Source organism: Triturus cristatus, chromosome 8, assembly GCF_964204655.1.
Source record: "Triturus cristatus chromosome 8, aTriCri1.1, whole genome shotgun sequence".
Lineage (NCBI taxonomy): Eukaryota > Metazoa > Chordata > Amphibia > Caudata > Salamandridae > Triturus > Triturus cristatus.
In genome coordinates this window covers 842427615-842449081 of record NC_140591.1, presented here as the reverse complement: position 1 = coordinate 842449081, position 21467 = coordinate 842427615, and the positions used below count along the sequence as shown (strand labels likewise).

At 42.2% G+C, this 21467-nt stretch overlaps 1 long non-coding RNA gene across 1 annotated transcript in view; it reads left to right on the top strand.

The window, feature by feature from the left end:
• Nucleotides 1-12597, top strand: part of LOC146805160 (uncharacterized) — a 36324-nt gene extending 23727 nt beyond the window's left edge. Inside the window, exon 3 of the long non-coding RNA XR_014967432.1 lies at nt 12468-12597. This is a non-coding gene — a long non-coding RNA (uncharacterized LOC146805160). The remainder of the gene's footprint in view (nt 1-12467) is intronic.
• The last annotated feature ends 8870 nt before the right edge of the window (nt 12598-21467 follow it).

Below are 21467 nucleotides of genomic sequence, written 5' to 3'. Positions count from 1 at the left end.
TCACTTATGAATATGTGGAGTCGGCCAATAAATCACCTTGCACAGGCTACATCATCATTCTCAGGCCGAACTGTGGGGTTGCATTATGAAATGGGTCCCTATAGTAGCAATGTCACATGGGACCTCTTGCAAGTAACCACTGCAGTAGAGTTTAAAGACCACTCAAAATGCACGAAGTGGAGCAGTTGGGCCTGCCAAAAGTGAGGAGCTACAAAGAATTAGCAGTGTCTCTATGAATGAGGCAATGAACGTGCGTTGCAATACACCACAAGGTGGTGTTGTTTGTACTGAAGGCTCCACTACACCTGTGCGGCGAAGTTCAGTTCATATTAGATGCAAACAGTAATAAGTCTTACATTTGCACTATGTATTATTTTGTCATTTCTGCTATTTCAGTAACATATGTACTGACGCGCTCAGAGACCAGAGGCTTGAGTATTACCTGCTCAAACAATCCACTTACCAGCCGTGAGGTGAACGGCTCTTCAGACGGGGGAATCCTGCACATTCTTCCCTCTACCATCGCCGTGAGGGGAACGGCTGATCTGAACATGATTCCCCAGCATCCCTTGTCTCCGGCGCAGCGACCGACGTCATCTGGGAGCGCCGGAGCTCCGTAAAACCAGCCGGGTGCCTCCGCAGCGCGGGACGCGCGCGGGCAGCGCCCGGGCGAAGCCCGGGCCAAGGGCGGGCCCGTCCTTGCCCGTCACTGCCTGGAACGGACTGAACTGGGCAATCCCTCTAACGCCTCTTACTCGCTACACAAGTTAAGGTACTGTCGTCCTCTTGTTTTACCAGGTCTTTTGTAAGCAACACTGCCATTTGAAGCTGCATACCTGCGTAGTCATTGTTACTGTTTCTGTTGTGCCAGGTTACCTTTTAGCCCACTCTTTGGACATTACTATGCCACCAAAAGACCCCAAAGCTAGGGTGGCCAATGCACATCTCTCCGGTACAATGGACCAATTTGTTACCAAGGTCAACAGTGTCATTGACCAAGAAATTATGTTTCTGGAGCGCCGTGTTTCCCAGGACCTTGCAGCAGCCAGGAGGTCCTCCCTGGGCTACCTTGTTAATGCACGCTCTCCTGTACGACAAACTCCATCTCTTACAAACACAATCGGATCTGATGTGGATCTAACGGCCCAGGACTTGCCAGCCAGTGGAACGGTTGCTGCTGTCCCCGTGGAGGACCAGTCCATGGCCCTTGACTCCTTGCTATTATCCCCTTGCCCGTTGCCAACCGCCCCTAGTACAGCTCCAGAGTGTAGCACTAGGCAGCTTCGAGAACGTAATCCCGGGGCAATTCCTAAAAGCAAACAAGGGTGTCCACCCAATATCGGCAGAAAGGGCAAGTACACTAAAAGTAAGCATAAAGCGCCAAATCAAATTGGGAAATTGAAACAAACCCCTGATGCTCCTGAGCAACCCCTGCAGGTGGTTTTACCGGACAAGCCTGCCCTCCAATCACACTTATCACCAATTAGGATAGCAAGCCAGGACGATGTAGGGGGGAATAGTGAAGTGGGCCAGGGAGGGACCCCAGATCCATCGTATATACACGATATACGGGATGTAATCAGGTCTTCCCTTCGCCCTGTGGAGGACAGATTACTTAAAATTGAACAACATCTAGTCAGGATTGAACGTAGCCTAGGGGGCTTGACCTTCGCTCCTAATATTATTCACCACCCAGGGGCCCCAAATACATCGGTTAATCCAAGAGCAGAGAAAGTTCTGGTGGCCCCCAAAGCTCCATCAACAGCCCACTCTGAAAGTCAACCCACAACTGCAATTAACATGTCCACTCCAGCCCGTAACCATAGGAAACCCAATCCGCCTAGTATAACTCAACCGAAAGAGGCTGCTAGGTCACTGACACCTAGGTCCCCTATTAGGGCTAATATCCCCAACCTACCACCTGAAACTGCCCCTTATGTTGTAATTCTAGTAGGAGTCCCCGAACTGGCCAAAAACGAAGTTGAGTCACCCACAACCCTAAGGAACAGGGTTGTACACTGGCTCAACAAAAACAGACCATTACCGTTGCACATTAGCTCCAAAATTCTCACGGTAAGAAGGGTCCCATGGGTAGGCCACCTACCCAAGAACATAAGGGGGCATTGCATTTTAATTAATTTTAATGACACTAAAACTGTTGAGTACATCTGCCATTGGAGATATACCACCCCAGGATCATATATCACAGCTCTCCCCTTAACCTACTTTTATCCCCCTGGGCATTTCACGGAACCCTGGATGGTTGTACATAGGAAAGGGAGGGGTCTCCCATTGGGGAGTTGGTCCACACCCCCATTGCCCCTAGATATCATCCCCACGGAAAATCGTTACAGCAGTCTAGAGGCTGTTGACTGACTGGAGGGTAGCAAACTTATTTTAGCCATTCCTCCGCCTTCCCCAGGCTGTCGTTCACTAGAGTCTATCACATCTTCTGACCACCCGGGCCTGGACCCACTCACCTCATCAACCATACCTAAGAGGTCCACCATCAATCCTGACCCCCTCCAAAACCATCCTCCAAGTGCTTCTACTCCCAGGGTGATCACTTCTAGTCTTTTTAAGATTGTTTCTTGGAATGTAGCTGGTCTACGTAATAAGCTAGATCTCCCTGACTGGAGTGAATTTATAGAGGAACATGACATATGTATTTTCCAGGAAACTTGGAGTGTCGAACCACTGTACAAGCCGGGGTTCTGTTGTTTCTTTATATCAGCCATCTCATCTGGCCGTGGCCGTCCCTCTGGTGGTCTCATGGTCTGGATTAGGGCAGATCTCAATCTGAAGGTCACCATTGATAGCCGCTCTACGCCAGACATAATGAGACTTATCATCAAAGGTACCCAGAGCTGTTCCTCTTGGGAACTCTTTAATGTCTATTCTCGTGGTACCCAAGGGGGTGCTAAGTCCTCTACCATCACAGCCCTCTCAGAAATACTTTCCACATGCCCCCCTAACTCCTATCTTCTTGTCGCTGGTGACTTTAATTGCTCTTTTGAACCGCTCGCCACAGATGACATATTGGGCATACAAGATGAGGACACTAGATGGGGCATTCCCTTACTTTCTCTCAACACCGTAAAAAGATGGTCCCCGCCGTAATTCAAATGAACGCCCTAGCATTAGAATTTGGCTTAAGAGCTGCCAATGGGCGTACTCCTTCCGATCTAGCGGGCGCCAATACTTTCAATAGGGTTGCCAGCCAAAGTAGAATCGATTACATCCTGATCGACAGGAGGGGATGGAAATTTGTCGTCGACATGATTGTAACACCATCAATCAATAGCGACCATAACCCTCTGTCCCTCAGTATGCGGGAAATTTGGCATAGACAAGATACAACCTCTCACTCTGGAACGCAAATGATGACCAAGATGCTCCAGCCCTCTAATTGCGATAGATTCCTCAAATGGTCTAAATTTGTCCTGTGCAATACAAAACTTGTCACGCTGGAGAATATCCTTATTGACCATACTTCTAGGCTTTCTTCAGTATCTAAGGACATGCCCAGCCATACCAAAGTCTACGAGGAAACTATGAACTCAATTGGCACTCTGTTCCTCGACCATAGGAAAAAATCTAACCCTAGAGTTAAGCCAGAAAATGAGTGGTTTAACAAAGACTGTAGACTAAAGAAAAACAGTCTAATCTCTGCGATTAAATCTAGCAACCCTGGTGAGGTCAAGCAAGCGAGGTTGCTTTACAGGCAAGCACTTACTTCCGCAAAGAAAGACTGGGAGGAACAGAGTTGGGTTTTTCTAAAACTAGCGAGCCACACAAAAAATGGCGAGCTATTTTGGTCTATCTTGAGAAGATCTACCAACTATGCCCAGGCTCAAATCCCTAACTACATCACGGACAGGGATTGGTTCGACCATTTTAGGAACCTGTATGCGGGGGTGGAGGTTGTGGAGGATCCTTCCACCTGCCTGAGGCCCATAGCTGAACTTCTTGACCCTATTCCATTTCCAAGGATTGAGGAGAAAGAGGTTCAAATTGCCATTGATAAGATTGTATCCGCCAAGGCCCCAGGACCAGATGGCATCTCGGGAGACCATTTCAAAGCCAACACCGAGGGCTGGGCTACGTATTTTACAATTTTTATCAACGGCTTATTGAAGGGATCATCGGTGCCAGAGTCTTGAAAAGGTGCCGAAGTAATCCCCATTTTTAAGAAGGGCTCCAGGGGAGACCCAGCGAATTACCGCCCAATTAGCCTTATAGACTCTGGCCAGAAATTGGTCGGTAGGGTCCTCCTGGAGAGGATACATTCCTGGGTGGATGAAAAAGGGATCTTGACAAAGTTCCAGGCAGGCTTTAGGGCTTGCACCAGCACAATAGACCAAGCGTTCAGGCTAATGCTTCTCTATTGGAAGGCGGTAACCATTGGCAAGGGCGCCCTATATCTCGCGTTCATTGACCTCAAGACCGCCTTCGACTTGGTCCCTCGTGATCGCTTGTGGTTGATTCTGGAGGAGCTGGGAATTCCATCCTACATTTTGAAACTTCTTATCCGGATGCACGAAGACAACTTCGCTTGTATCAGATGGGGGACCCAGGGTCAAAAAACCAATAAAATACCGGTGAACAGAGAAGTTCGCCAAGGTTGCGTCCTGGCACCAACACTTTTCACATTGTTTGTGAATGGCGTAGTCTCCTACCTGCTTGAAGTTGATGCGGATGTCCCCGCATTGGCGGGTGACAAAGTCCCCGCCCTTCTTTTTGCGGACGACACACTTTTAATTTCAAAAACACCGTCAGGACTACAGAAGCTTTTACAGCGCTTCTCCTTGTTCTGCGAGCAGAGAGGTCTTGTCATTAACACCGCCAAAACCAAACTCCTCTATTTTAATCCTTCTAGATCCTCCGGCTCCACCCTGACCCTAGATGGGAAACCATTGGAGCGTGTCAGGGAGTTTGATTACTTGGGGATCAGAATCTCTGACAGGCTCAAATGGCAGCCCCACATAGACAAAATGGCCCTCAATCACAAACGGGTAACTGGAGCCCTGGGAAAGGAATTCCGTGCCTCTACCACCAAACCCATTGCCCCAGTATTAAACATTTATGCTGCAAAGGCGGTGGGTAGTGCTCTTTATGGCGCGGAACTATGGGGCTTCAGTTGTGTAGACGCCCTTGTGACCAATGAAAACAAGTTCTTTAGAGAGCTTGTATCTCTCCCTAGGGGTACCCCAACCAAACCACTTTTGAGTGACTTCGGTAGGCGCTCAATTAGAGACCTAGCCACCCTTCGCCCTCTGTTATACTGGGCGCGGCTGTGGCGCACCCCTGAGCTTTCTAACTATGCCGATGGGCTCAGGAAGGTTATGAACATGCAAGGAGCTCATAAAATTGAGTGGCTTACAAATATCAAAAAACTTTTGGTCGCAATTGGCCTCACCTCTGACCGGCCTTTGGGGGCACCAATATCCAAGGAGGAAGCCAAACGAGCTTTCTGGGCATGGGTGGATGCCTCGGAACTAAGAGATCCTAACCATGGTAGGTTGACAGAGGCATTTTACCAGCATAAATCTATTCCTCTTTTAGAACCTTACCTGGACTTTATCACCAAGCCCAAGGATAGATCTCTTTTTATTCAGTTCAGATTTGGGACCCTCCCCCTTTGTGACCGTACCAGCAAGTGGAATCCCCCCCATAAGACTCTTCCAGATTGTCCATTCTGCTCTGGCGGTATCGAAAATACCTCCCACTTTTTCTTCGCCTGCCCAGCCTATTCATTACCTAGAATGAAATGGCTTAGGCCTGTTTGTTTACTCCTAGGAACAAGGGATCATATTGATGCTCTGAGAATTCTTAAAACTTCTACTAATACTACTATAGTTTGCGGGGTGGCCAAATTCCTAGGTTGGGCATGGTTGATGAGGCAGAGATTTATTAGTCCCAGTTAAATCCTCTTATCTTTTTTTACTTCCAAAGCTGCCAAATGTAATAAATTTTTAGATATTTATTGTATACTACCCAATTGGATTTTCTTACGACATGTTTTAAAATGTATTTGTAATTGTTTTTATGTATTTTGTGCTTTTATGACATCACATGTCGAAATAAAGCTTTGATTGAGTACTGATGTTTTTATTTCATTTGAACATTCTGAAGAGTGAAAAGCACGTTACGACTCCCTTTACAACCTGAAAAATAAAGGTTAATTTGTTTAACACTGCACTTCTTGTGTATAGCTTTGTACAAACTGTAACAAACAACATAATTTACATACCTTAAAAGTAATTATTTGTAATGGCTGTAGATCTGGCTCTTCTTTCTGCTGACAATAAACTATCCTGTATTGTTTGTGATGGTTGGTTTTGGAGTTCATCATCATCAGATTCTGATTCAGGCATGACTTCCGAACATTGTGGAGAATTGCACATGTAGATATGATCTTGAAACTTGTCTCTGGTGAATATTGTAGGGTACCCCTACTTTTATGGAGTCACGCGAAATCTACTTTTCAGTAAACCAAATGTCCTCTCGGGTTTGTTTGTGTGCTGCATTGTAGCTTATCTCATTATGGTTTGATGGGTGGAGGTATGGTGTTAAATTCCATGATCTCAGACATATGTTACCTACAAAACATTTGGGAAATGTGGTTACAATATCTACAGTTTAGACATTTAGGACATTTATGTCATATACATAGGCCATATTTACCAAGTAGATGGCCATCTTCAAACTCTTCTCTGAGAAGACTTGAGTAAATGCCACTATGCCTGAACGTAACTGAGTCATGTGTACTGCCAGAGGACTCTGCTACGAGATCTGTTATGATATATTTTGCATCACACAGCACTTGAATATTGAATGAATGAGTGTTTTCCTGTTTCTAAATATGTACTCATTGTAAGATGTAAGACATATGGGAATATGGGTGCCATCAATGCATCCTTTTACATGAGGAAATGTAGCAATGCAGTAAACATTCAATTTGGCAAATGCAACTTCTTTGCTGTGCCGGGGAAAGTTATATGATTATGTATTTTCTGTAACATTCACATCGAGGAAAGCCTTAAGAAACCTAGCAAGAGCATTTTGTGATACTCCACCTGGAGCAGCAATGACACCATGGTTGCTTCCAGAGGCTAAAAGATAGAGTGAGCATGGTACCTGCACATGGGTGGGTATGGCATTGCTTCTGAGAGTGTTTCTCTCAAACTGACGCCTTATTTCTGCGATTACGTCTGAAATACCTGCGCTACTCAGCCTGTATTTATCACATATTTCTTCCTCTGCTTGTCGGAATAGTGTAACCCTCACTCTGCATATCCGTTACTGTCACCTCTTCCTTCTCCGAAGGGCATTGAGGATCCGCATCCTCCTCGCAATCACATATGGAGCTGCCATTGTGGAACACTGATGCATTTTGGGCCTTTTTATATATGTTGCACCTGGTTATCACCTAATCAGAGTTGGTGATAATTTGCATTTGCAAAATCCACATTTTGTGAAAAGTCTGTATTTGCAAATGGTTGATACATACAATGTGCGCTTCGATATTTGGAAATCGGTAACAGAGACTCGCAAACTCTGGTCACTAAAATACCGATTCTGTCACTTGTTGGTTCTGAAAAATAGCGCAATGAATGCTTTTAGTGCATTAAAAAATGTAATATTTGCGGCTAGTAACCAGTTTGCGACCAATTTCGTACATCAAGCCCACAGTACCCTGTCCTGAAGTTAAGATATATGGGAGCAGGCTAGGGATACCTTGACCACCTAGGCCCCATGAAAGTGATTCAGAGGGACCTCCCAAAGGGTAAACAAAAAAATGGCATAAATTGCAGCGATCCTGCAAAACTTTTGTCCCTGGTGCCAAATTCAGCCGAAGAAGGGGAACCGCATGCACCCTCCCCTTAATTTTAAGGATTGGGTCACCAAAGCCCATCAAGGCTCGGGAGGGGGGAAGGGTCCCTCTCACCTTTAAGACAAAAAAGGCCCTGGTCAGTGGGATCCTCAGGGCCTAAAAGGGGTTGGGGAGGAGGCCAGGCAGCCCTATTCCCCTTAATTTTAATGAGTGTTCCTGTGGGATTGGGTCCCCAGCACCAGGCCCTATGGCCAACCCATTCAGTCATGTGCACTGTGGGGTCAGCGGTATGGGGGTGTTGGATGCAAGGCCTGGCAGGAGGTTGCATTTACGTATTACAATTAATTGTTACTCTATGTTTCAAAAACCCTGGAAATTCACTGAAAAAAGCAAAGGTTGAAGTAATGTTACAGTTGGTTGAATGTCAGTGATGTCATCAATGATTTGATTTGAAATGTCATCAGTGATGTCAAAATATTTATATATTCACCAAGGGTTAAAGTAACGTACCGTACCGTACTGAACGTGGTTCAGTAAGGTACAGGGGTACGAGTCATACAGGCACACACCCCATGCGTTGTGTATGTACGTTGCGTACACGGCCATTGCTATGTACGGTGCGTACACCGCCATTGCGTATGTACGGTGCGTACACCGCCATTGCTAGGTACGGTGCGTACACCGCCATTGCGTATGTACAGTGCGTACACCGCCATTGCTATGTACGGCGCGTACACCAACATTGCGTATGTACGGTGCGTACACTGACATTGCGTATGTATGGTGCGTACACCGACATTGCATATGTACAAGTCATTCCCCGTGTACGGGACGTTTTCCGTACGAATCGTAAATCGGAAAGCCGGATCCGGATCGTACTTGTACGCTCGGACTGTATTTTTACGATTTGTACGGAAAAGTGTCCGGGTCCGTCTCGTACAACTTTTCCCACTACGATTCGTACGGATCGGGCCGATCCGTATGTACTTTTTCCCGTACAAATCTTACTTCATGGGTAGGACGTGACTTGTACGATTCGTACGGAAAAAAATACGGATACAAGTCGAACGAAAAAAATAAATAACGGATTGGAATCGACCCCTTTGTGGGGAGAGTTACTGCTGAACTTGAATCTTGACTATTTGTGGCAAGTACCCTTTCAAGTATTGTATAGTACAATTAAACCAGCGTACTTAAGGCAGAATCATTATTTCTCTACTGGTCACAAAAAAGGCTGGCAAAATTGAGTGGCCCTGCTGAACCGTGTTGTAAGAAATGTGACAGGAGACTGGTGGACAATGTCCATTTGTTTTTGTCCTGTCCTAAAATCCTAGATTTTTGGAATGAGGTGTGTAATTTTGTCAACGATCTCCTGCACATTCAAATCCAGGTAAGTCTGAAATTGATCATTTTTGGGTTACCACCAGATGGTGGAGAGTACAAGAACTATCAAAATGAGTTAATTTTCTATCTGATTTTATTGGGGAGAAGGCAGATTTGTAAAATATGGACCTCGTCGGAGTCCCCCTCAGTCATCTACGTCTACAGGTTGGTCATCCACCTTATGGGCCAAAAAACCCTGACGGTATGGCTTGAGGGAAACAAGAATAGAGGTTAGTTAGGAAGGAGCAAAACCTACATGCTTTGGTTGGGTCCATGATGACAGCCATCTGGAGAGAGGATGAGGCAGTCAAGACTCTTTTTTCAACTAACTGCGATCTCTAAGGCTTTCCGGTTGGTTAAGATAATGTCTGGAGTTTTCAGTGGGAATAAGCATGGCAAATGAGGACAATAAATAAACAAATAATTAGCTCTATCTCCAAGCTTCAGTTCAACTTCAGTTGTACTACAGCAGTTCACCTAGTCTCAGTGCTCTTTGCATACATCGAGTAGTTTGACGTAGGTCTGTAGCCTAATGAAAAAATAGTCCAATAACAAACTTTGTTACAGTTCAATAATATTTGTTATGTATCACCCTATTATTTTCATTATCATTATTGAGGTAGCATCATGATACTCTGTGAAAACAAATTCAAAGCATATGGCGACATTTTAATAATTTTTCCTACCTATTACCACTATACTAAGGTGTTAATATTTTTTTTAAATGACAGACAAAACTTAGGGAGACATTATGATGGTGGAGAGCCCACCTTGCCTGCCATGTGGTGGCGGGCCTTTCGCAATCGGACCACAATTTTCCCCACACCAAATTAGGATGGCGGGGGGAATCCGACTGCGGCAGGCACAAAGATGGCCTGCCACAGATCGGCCACAAGCGATCGGTCTGATTGCCTGGCGGAGCAGTCAGCATCCATAAAATGGTGGCGGTGCCTAGCAGGCACAGTCTGCCAAATTACAATGCTGCATCCCCGCCAGCCAGAGTATGTCGGTGGAACCGCCATTCACAGGCTGTCGGGGATTGTTTTTGGGGTGCCCGCAACTGGGGTGGGGGGTACACGGGGTATCCATGGTATCCCCCTACATGTCCCTGCACTACGTGACAGGCACCTCGTGGTGCCTGCCACGTAGTGCAGGGAAATGTACGGCATGGCACTTTAACATTGCGGTGGGTGCTGCACCCAGAAGCACCCACCGCAATGTTAGAGATACACGATGTGACCGCCACAGTGGCAGTCGCATCATAATCACATGTGTGGGACCGCCGCCTTACAGGCGGCCAGTCCCAAGCACCACAAACGATGGCGGTCGGACGAAAGTCTGACCGCCATCGAAACGACCCCCTTAGTAATCAAATTATTTTTAAGGTGTAACACAAACAACAGGCAGTGGTGCAAAAAACAACATTGCAGCCTTAATGTTTTGGAAAGAAACATCTTAGCCAATCAGATAATCCCTTGTCATCCCTATGTATCCCGGTACTATCGCAGCACAAGATATCACTAAGTTAAAGTACCTTATCACTTAATACTTACTTGCTCTACTTACCTGCACAAACCCCACAAAATCACCTGTGCACCCTAATATGGAATGCTGCCAAATGTTATCAAAATCCAACAGATGGTTTTCACGCTACACAAAATACTAAACTTTGTGAAAAATGCTTTGAATTTCAAGATCATTTTAAGACTCCCCTTTTTTCTTTGCACCCCTCTGACCAAACGGCGCAAAACTTTCAGTCCTTCGACAATTAAACATGTGCACCAGGTCTGAAACACTTGGCGAACATTCATCAATGGGTGTGTGTGTGTGAGTGTGTGTGTGTGTGTGTGTCCACACATCCTGTGTACATAATATTTAAAAGTACCAGCAAATCCGATTAACTAATATAAATGTCATAGTCATCTATGATACTAAAGAAATAATTTCCACCAAAATATCTTGTTAAAACCTATAAATATGTACGTCTACTAATCTTGCAGATTATAAATACTTTAGAAAATACTATTCTTTTGATCTAGGTTTTCCTAAACAATGTATATCTATTCCTAATGTATATTGGTTGTGTGTCCTTTACTCTCTGTCAATGTGTGTCTACATTAAATAATGTGTGGCTAGTATCAGGAGCTACCATATCGAGAGTAGACAATTGTAACATTTTATATACAGCTCAGTATGACTGCTCCATAGGGTGGAAGCATAATTGGCTTGTAATTATTCACTTTTACATATATATGTAAGGTTACAGAACCAATGCACTCCATACCAGCATGTAAGGGCTTAGTACATGCAACACAGACTGAAGTATGTATGTCCGACTTGCATCAAATAAACTCAGAAAAGGCAATCGTAAAGAACACAAACCACATTATTATAATCATAAGTTCATTTTACCTGTCTTGCATATCCACTATGTCTTAACATAGGAGTATAGGGCTATCTGTGAGATTTAAAAAAGTTTTATTAGTCAGAATATAGGAATATACATTATTATCTACTGCTGTGGCATCCCATAGATTTGGGTATACCGGGATAAGACCTCATCTGTTAGGATGTCCAACTCTTCAGGTGTGAAGTTTGGGACCATGTCACCAGTACGTTATGCCATGATCACAAATAGTTCAGGTGGAGCAGCAAACTCAGAGGAGGTGCGAACAGTACCAAATCTAGGAGGCAAGTAATACTCTGTTGGAAAACATGAACATCACTAAGACGTTTACATGCGTCAACAGACATATTACAAAACCACTGGACATTTTTTAAGCAATCACCCCACGTTAACCTATGGGTGTGCAGTACGTGTCCGGAGGGGACATCTACAAGATGTACTATTTCCATTTGTCCTGATGTACAGGTCAGGCACGAAACATTTCAAGAGAGAATACTAGACAAATAAATCAGAACTTCGTAACAACACCTAAAATGCCTGTTTTTACATTTTAAAACACTGTTAAAGCAGCATGGATTTCTGGAAGTGTTAGTTAATATACTCTTGGCACTTCAATAGATGCTAATAGATATGAAAACTGACCATTGACAGCACTGTTTGGTGAACGGTTAACACACATGTACTTGAAAAGTGTGTAAATATATGTGTTGTAATGTGACTTTATGCATAGAGGCTATCATAATATCTTATTATACAAAGATGCTGTATGTTAATTATAATGTGTTTTGGTATGGACAACATTGTCCATGTGTACTTATGTTTTTACACATTGTCTTTCAGAGGCATCTTTTACACTCAAGACAACAACTCTGTAAAAGTACGAAGACACCAGCCTAGGATGTTCCACCCTTTTTCAGACCTTACAGCTATGCAAGAACGTGAGATGATAAAAAACATACCGGCAAAACCGACAGACAGTCTTGGATTTATGCCATCATCTTCAGCCACGACTTTAGCCCCTGAACCAAAATCCTACTTCCATAACACATATTGTGAAAATCATGGCAGTTCTCCATTTTGCAGCCACTGGAACATTCCACCATTTCATAGGTGACTGCAATGGAATGTCACAAGCTAGTTTTAGTGGTGTGCTATGAGAATTCATGGCAGTGATGCTGAGCCACAGTAACAGCTTCATATAATTTCTAACGATGGAGACAAATAAACAATGGGCTCATTGAGGAAGATAGTAAAAACTGTATCCCCCCTCTAAATTTGAGTCCTATTATGAGATGGTCAGCGAGGGCACTTCAGATGACTGGTCTCACCTTGGAATTCAACCTCCGAGCCCTAAATGGAAGAACTCTCTCTGATCCACATGGGGCTATGACCTTTAATAGATTAAATGGGCCATCGTGCATCGATTATATTATCATAGATGCAAAATCCTGGGAGTATGTGGTTGACATGAAGGTAGAACAGATGCCAGACAGCGACCATAATCCCCTCTGTGCAGTTTTTAAATGGAATACAAGGATAAAGTCTTCAAATCTGAAATTTGCCTCAAAAGCAGTAATCCCTACAAACTGCAATAGAAGGTTGAAATGGCACAAAGTATCATGTCACGAGGACATCCTAACCTCCATAAATCTTCAAGTGGCCTCTAAGGCTGCAGAATTTGCTTTCCTCAATGCCATGTCGCTTGAGTCAAACTATGCTGACCTTAATAATTCCTATAAAACACTTATTGAGGACATAGTTTCGTATTTTATAATAAAAGGACCAAAAGCTGGTATAAATCTTCCAGCCAAGAGAGGCAACCCATGGTTTACCAATGAATGCAGAACTCAGAGACAGGAGATCACACTTGCACTTCGCAAAAAAGATCCGATAGCTGTTAGGTTGGCTAGACAAGCTTACAAAAAATCCATAGTAGCTGCTAAACGGTAGGGGTGGGCGGAATTTGCGTAATCGCGTTACGCAAATCTCCGCGAAACGGTAAAAAATCTCCGCGAACACGCAGAAATTCCGCAAACACGCGGAATTGCTTGTTCGCGATGCTTTTTTCCTGTTCACAATTGCTGTTTGCGTGCTCGGGGAGAAATATCTCGCGAACACGCATTTTGAGAACGCAAACAAGCAAAAATTTCGCGAAGTCGCGGAACGCAGGATTTTGGGCAATTTCGCGTTCTCCGCGGAACGCGAAATTACCCAAATTCCGCAAATTTCGCGAGCGGAACGGAATTTACCGCCCAGGCCTACTAAACGGGCATGGGAGGAGGAACATTGGCAAGCACTAAAGAGCGCAGCCTTTTTAAAAGATTCCAAAACCTTCTGGACTTTAATAACTCAACTAACCAGAAGAGACTCTGAACCAATCCCCAATAACATAACTAAACAGCAGTGGTCTGTGCACTTTTCGAAACTATATTGTAACGAGGTAGAGCCCGTCTACCTCGCGTCTGATAGGACAGACCCTAACCCAACCTTTTTTCAACCTGATCCAACAGATCTCTTTACATTTGGGGAGGTTCAGATCGCCATTAAAAGTATAGCTTCCGGGAAGGCGGCAGGCCCTGATGGCCTACCAGGCGATTTGATCCTCCATGACCCTCTTATATGGGCAGAACTTATTTCTAATGTGATGAACTTACTGCTAAGAGGCATGCTGTCCCTGACTCATGGAAGGGTGCCGAGGTGGTCACAATCTATAAGAAGGGGGCGAGAGAGGACCCTGCCAACTATAGGCCGATAAGCTTAATTGATGTTATCCAAAAGGTGGTTGGCAGGGTTCTCAACTCGCGAATGTGGACCTGGCTTGATGAGGGAAACATTTTAACACACTTACAAGCAGGGTTTAGGAAGAAAGTGGGTACTATGGACCAGGTGTTTAGATTTCTAGCCACATATTGGAAGACCGTCCTTATTGGCGGGGGATCTTTATACCTGGCCTTTATCGACCTCAAAACTGCATTCGATCTCGTTCCCCGGGCCAAACTTTGGCAGGTCCTATATGAAATGGGGCTACCACGATACCTTTTGGAGTTTATTAAAAGACTGCACGATGGTACATATGCAAGAATTAGATGGGGGAGTGAAGGCCAATTGACCGACCGTATTCCTGTTCAGAAGGGGGTTCGCCAGGGATGTGTGATGGCTCCGACATTGTTCTCCCTCTTTATTAATGGGGTGGTAGACCATTTGAGGGAGGACCCAGCGGATGCCCCTGCCCTGGCGGGGGAAAAAACACCTACCCTCCTCTTTGCAGACGATACACTCCTCATGTCTAAAACTCCTATGGGTCTTCAGAAACTGCTTGATAGGTTCAGTGCCTTTTGCGACAATCGTGGACTTACCATCAATACCGCTAAGACCAAATTGATGGTATTATCCAGAAATAAAAAACATAAGAAAATCACTGTCGCACTAAACGGCACCCCATTAGACGAAGTGGATGCCTTTGACTATTTGGGGGTCAGGATAAACTCTAAAATGAAATGGGATTCCCACACTGTCAAAATGTCTCTAAATTTAAAGAGAGTGACAGGAGCTATCCTCAGAGATCATCGTTTATCCTCTACCAAGCCCATTAGTCCTGCTTTATTAGTATATGAGGGTAAGGCATTGTCTGCTGCTACCTACGGGTCTGAACTGTGGGGATCGGAAAGAGTTGCTGATTTAGTCTCTGTAGAACACAAATTTATGAGAGAATTAGTGGGTCTTCCAGCCTCCACCCCTATTAAGCCGTTACTTTATGACTTGGGACGTCGTTCCATCAAAGACATTGTTGGTCTCCGCCCCGTTTTATTTTGGGTCCGGCTTAGGAGGACCCCAGAACTGAGCAATTATGCAGCAGTCCTCGACAAACTCATTGCTTTAAATGGTTCCAGGCTGATCCCATGGTTGAAAAATTTGAGGGATATGGTAATTAAGCTAGGGCTAAAAGAAGAATGGTTCTTGCAGCAGCCCCCGCAAAAAGATATTATTAAGAAATTATACTGGTCAAGCGTAGAGGGAATGGCTCTGACAAATCCTAAGCTGGGCACTTTAACTGACGCATTTATGACCCGCAAGCCAGTACCGAAGCTGGAACCGTTTCTAGATTTCATCTCTTCATCAAGGGATAGAGCTTTGTTCCTCAAAATGAGGTTTGGCACACTACCCCTTAATGTTTTCACAACCAACTGGAAAAATGTTAAACCTAATCTTGCAGCTTGCCCGGGTTGTTCCAATCCTACTGAGTCACTGGGGCACTTCCTTTTTGCCTGTAAGGCATACAGGGCACCTAGGAAACGCTGGTTAACCCCAGTTTGTAGTAATCTGGGAACCAGGCAGTCATCAGTGGCCCTCCGTATCCTAACAACGGATACCACATCCATGTTGGTAATTTGTGGGGTAGCTAAATATCTTGGGAAAGCATGGCAATTACGATCTAAGCTGGTTGAAGCAAGCATCGCTTAGACTCCCATTTTGTCTTCTCATGCCATCTATATAAAACAACTTTCTATTATTGGATATGTATCCCTTGCCTACATCCCTTACCTCTCTGTTTTATTTAATTTTCCTCTTTTATCATTTTTATGAAACTTCTAAACGTATACTTCTATATGTTTTTACTAATTCCTGTGGTTTTTATTCATGATGTATTGTAACTACTTTTATGATACCTTGTTATCGAATAAAGTATAAATCAATCAATAAACAATGTGAAGACTGATTTTTATGGTTTGGGTGGCATTCCACATGTCCTAGGTGCTACTGTTGGAAAATACATTGCCCTGATACCACCAAACAGCAGAGAACAAGTGTACCGCAACGGAAAAAACTTTCATTCCATCAATGTACAAATGGTGTGCCTACCTGATCTGTGCATCATTAGTGTCTGTGGGTGCTTCCCTTAATCCACCCATGATTCTTTTGTACTAAACAGTAATAGCATACAACTGCAAATGGCACAACTTAGAAATGTGGGGGCCTGGCTTGTTGGTAAGTGTTATGTTTCAATATATGTGAAAATCTAATATAGTTCTGTAAACCAGGCAAAATAGCTATACCATAATTTACATTCTGTTCATTGAGATTTATGGTAGGAGACTCGGCGTATCCTTGTAGACAATGGTTGTTACCACCACTGACTAATCCAACAATGCAAGGAGAAGTCTGCTTCAATGAGACATATGGTAGAACTTCTAGACAAGTGGAGCAGGCTTTTGGGCTCCTGAAAGCAAAATTCTGTTGTCTGGATAAGTCTGGAGGAGCCCTCCTCTACTCACCTGAGAAAGTGTGCCAGATTCCAATGCTCTGGTGTATGCTGCACAACACGGCCCTGCAGCAAAGCATTCCTTTCATTCCAGATGATGACTACAATAAGGAGGCCCATGGTGATGTTGAACATTTGCCAGATGAAAATCACAGTGGCGAGGAAGAAGATAATGATTTACGTCAAGATGTTATTAACTTCTTCTCATAGGGTTAAATATCACTATATAAACATGGATTTAGATGTAACAATCTTGGTCTACAGTTGGCAGGCTCCTGCAGTTGTAGTAATATATTGCGGTCATGTTGTTGTCCATATAATGTGGATGCAAATAGTAAAGTTTATTAGTTTGATGACTACATGACTGAATGGAAAGTCCACAATCTGATAATGTTAATGTTTTCATATTCATATCAGGAGATTGTTCAACTGAATATGCCACATTGTGAAAAAGTCCTTTGGTGTGGACCTAACTATTGAAGCTAGGTCATATATTAATGTAGACCTTTTGCATTTCCCCTAGATGAGCATACACTGTCATGTTCTGTAGTACAAAAGAATCATTGGTGAGTGATTAGCTTACTTGTCTCATACGGATGTTGTATGTAGTGAATGTTTTTCCAGTTGCTTTACTTGTGTTTTGTTTTTCATCACTGAATAAAATGTAACTGCTGCCATTATTGCATTTGGTGTTTGTAGGAATGGCTGTTACTCCTGTGTGAGTATATTTATGTAATGTGAGAATAATGGCATACACTTACAGCAATACGAGTGTGACACAACAGGATGGTTTTGTTCAATGAAATAAATCTTCGCATCTTGCCTCAAAATCACAGTGTTTTCTATTTTGTTAAATGGTCTGTGTGCATGTTGTTCTACAGGAGTATTGGAACATTATTATTGTCATAAGACGTTGGTTTATTTTCAGTCACATTTGAATGAGATGTTCAGCCTTTTACTAGGACAACACATTGCCAAAAAAAAGAGTAGTTAAGAAATTACAATTGATGTGTAGACACAGTAAAAAAAAGAAAATTTGAAACAAAAAATGATTTTTTGAAGCAGGTAAGTAGCCAAAACAACTATAGGGTGTTTCCATTCACATATATGTTATACGTTAGATCAAACACAGAATTGACAATATTGGTGTATGAGATCTTTAAAGGTCCTGGGTCAAATATTTGGGGTAAAAATCCATTCTACAATAAATCCTCACAAGGCAAATGTGAGGATAGATTTGTCCAAAGTGTCATTGTAGCTGCAGCACAGGAGGAAATTACGTGTGCCTCTTGATGGTGGTTGGTTTGTGAACATCTCACACTGGTCCTGATGATTGGCCCCTTCTCAGGGTGACCAGTGGCTCAGCAGTTGCAGGGTCAAGACCTCACTCTTTGTGGAAGAGGGTGATGTCTGCTCCTCTGATGGTCTGGCTTCACAGAAAATGGTTGTTGTTTCCCATATAGCCCTACATATGTCTAGAAATCCATCTTTTACCACCCCAGAAAAGGAGCACAAGACAGATATATGCGTCTCTAGGAGGTCATTGCTCTCCCTATGCAACTGCCTAATGTCACCCATTATTTCTTTGCTGTCGTAGAGGAGCTGTATGACCTTGTGCATCTGCTCTTCATGCCGCAAGGCTGATCCTATGATATTGTAGTCCATAATTTCCCAAAAACTATAGGCATCAATGGACTCACTCTGCCGTCTTACTGATGGTTTCCCCCTACCCACACTGCCTTGCATCATTGGGCAGGTGGCCACAATTCCACTGGGTCTTGGCTCACCGGCAAATGTAATAGTGGCTGTAGTAATAGGCGGTATTCAGTCAAAATATCTAGTTTTGAATGTCCACTTACCCTAATATCAAGAATAGAATATCGTGACACCAAAATATCGACAGCGAGAATATCGTGGTCAAAAGAATATCTAATTGAAGGTAAAAGTACAGAAGTCATTACTATCGTTTGCAAAAATATAGTTGGGTAAAATATCTATTTTGTTATTAGTGTTATGTATTTTAGTGTATATTTTAAATATATGTGATGTATTTTTTGTATAAGTACTGTTTATGTTTATTTATATATGTGTTACATTTTACTTATTAATTTTATTTTAAATACATTTTGTGTCTTTTAGTTTCGTAGCGGGTTGTGGGTTTAAATGGGAATAGGGTGGGAAGTAATTTATTTAGAATAAATGAATGAATATATTTCTATATTAAAAAAATGTAATTGAGATTTTAATAATGTTAATAATGTGTTTATTTTTTGGGGTAAAATATAGGTGCGGGCTGTGGGGATTAGAAAGGTAAAGGGTGCTTTATTTTAATTAATCAATAATTAACAATTTGTTGTTAATTACTATTAATGAATTAATTGACAGTTATGGTAATTGTATAATTAATTTTAGGTGCAGTTTGTTAGGTTTATGGGGTAAAGGGTGGGATGTAATTTATTTTTAATTATTAATAATTAGTTGTTAATTAATTAATTGAAAATTAATTATGGTAAATGTGTAATTAATTTTAGGTGCGGGTTGTGGGTTTTTAGGGGTAAACGGTGGGAAGTAATTTATTTTTAATTAATGAATGATTAGTTAATAGTTAATATTAATTAATTATTTGATTATTAATTAGTGTAATTGTTTAATTTCTTTTTTCGTGGGCTTTGGGTCTAAAGGGATGAAGGTTGGGCAGTAAATTAATTTTACTTACATTATAAATAGTAGTTAAATACTATTAATTGTGTAATTACTTTTTTTACAGTTTAATTCCAAGTGTGGACTGTTGGAATTATAGATGTGAAGGGTGGGGAATTAATTACATTTTATGTGTTTTAATTTGTTTTTTAATTAATAATATTTGTTTAATTAATCATTAAATATGTTAATTATGCAAATACATTTTCTATATTTTTGATGTGGGTTGTGAGTTGCGTGGTTATATAGGATAGGAAGTAAATAGACTAAATGTATTAATTTGTAAATAAAAATATTTATTTGTTAAAAAATATATATATATTTTATTGAATATAATATCTGTAGGTATTTTTGATGTGTATTTTACATTATAGTGTTTTTTTAAAAATATTATATTTTTATTTTTAACATATTTATATTTTTATATTTACTTTTTAAAAATATTGGTATTTTGTTGATTGAAATTTTGTTTGTTTTTAGTTTTGAACTGACTGGAGTGAGAACAGTAAATTTTACCCCTCTGCAATGCAAAACTTTCCCTATTGATGCACTGACTGGAGTGGGAATAGTACATTTCATTCCTCGGCTAGCCAACACTTTTCCTACTGTTGCACTCACTGGAGTGCGAATAGTACATTTTATCCCTCCGCTATCCAACACTTTCCCTACTGTTGCACTCAATGGAGTGGAAATGGTAATTTTATCCCTCCGCTATCCAACACTTTCCCTACTGTTGCACTCATTGGAGTGGGAATAGTACTTTTTACCCCTGTGCTATTCAACACTTTCCCTACCGTTGCACTCTCTGGAGTAGGAATAGTAAATGTTATCCCTCCGCTATCCAACACTTTCCCTACTGTTCACTTACTGGAGTGGGAATAGTAATTTTTACCACAGCGCTAACAAACACTTTCCCTACTGTTGCATTCTCTGGAGTGGGAATAGTAATTTTTACCCCTCCACAATCCAACACTTTCCCTACTGTTGCACTCATTGGAATGGGAATAGTAATTTTACCCCTTCGCAATCCAACACTTTCCCTATTGTTGCACTCATTGGAGTGGGAATACTGATTTTTACCCCTCCGCAATCCAACATTTTCCCTACTGTTGCACTCACTGGACTAGGAATAGTACATTTTACCCCTTCGCTATCCATCATTTTCCCTACTGTTGCACTCACTGGAGTGGGAATAGTAAATTTTAACCCTCCGCTATCCAACACTCTCCCTACTGTTGCACTCACTGGAGTAGGAATAGTAATTTTTACCCCTCCGCTATCCAACACTTTCCCCACTGTTGCACTCAATGGAGTGGGAAATGTAACTTTAAAGATTTTTAAATAGTATAATATTATAATCTGTAATAGAATATTTTTTGTAGATTTTATGTTATTGGTATTTATATATATATATATATATATATATATATATATATCAACTTTCACTTCTTCAGAAAAACCGGGACACTTTCAACGTCGGTGCAACTGCGGGTCCGAAGCAGTCCAATTATTTACATCAATTTCACTAAGTACCAAAGTACTGTTGCACTCTCGTCAGAAAGCAATAACCGCTACGAGTCCATCCGTCATTGAAAGATCGTATTTTATTCCATATTACAGAGCATCAGCCTGATAAATACCCAACGCGTTTCGGCGAAACTCGCCTTGGTCACGGGTAAGTAAAATGTCTCAAAAACACAAATTTAAGACTGCATGTTGCATGCAACGTCATATACATAAACATAGACAACAGACTTACACATCAAACCTATAGCATAAGCGTGGCGGCCATTTTGGAACAGTCTTATATCCATTGTAACATAAATATTTAGTAAATAAAGTTCTAGTTGAAAAATACTAACATTTATACACAAACTGGA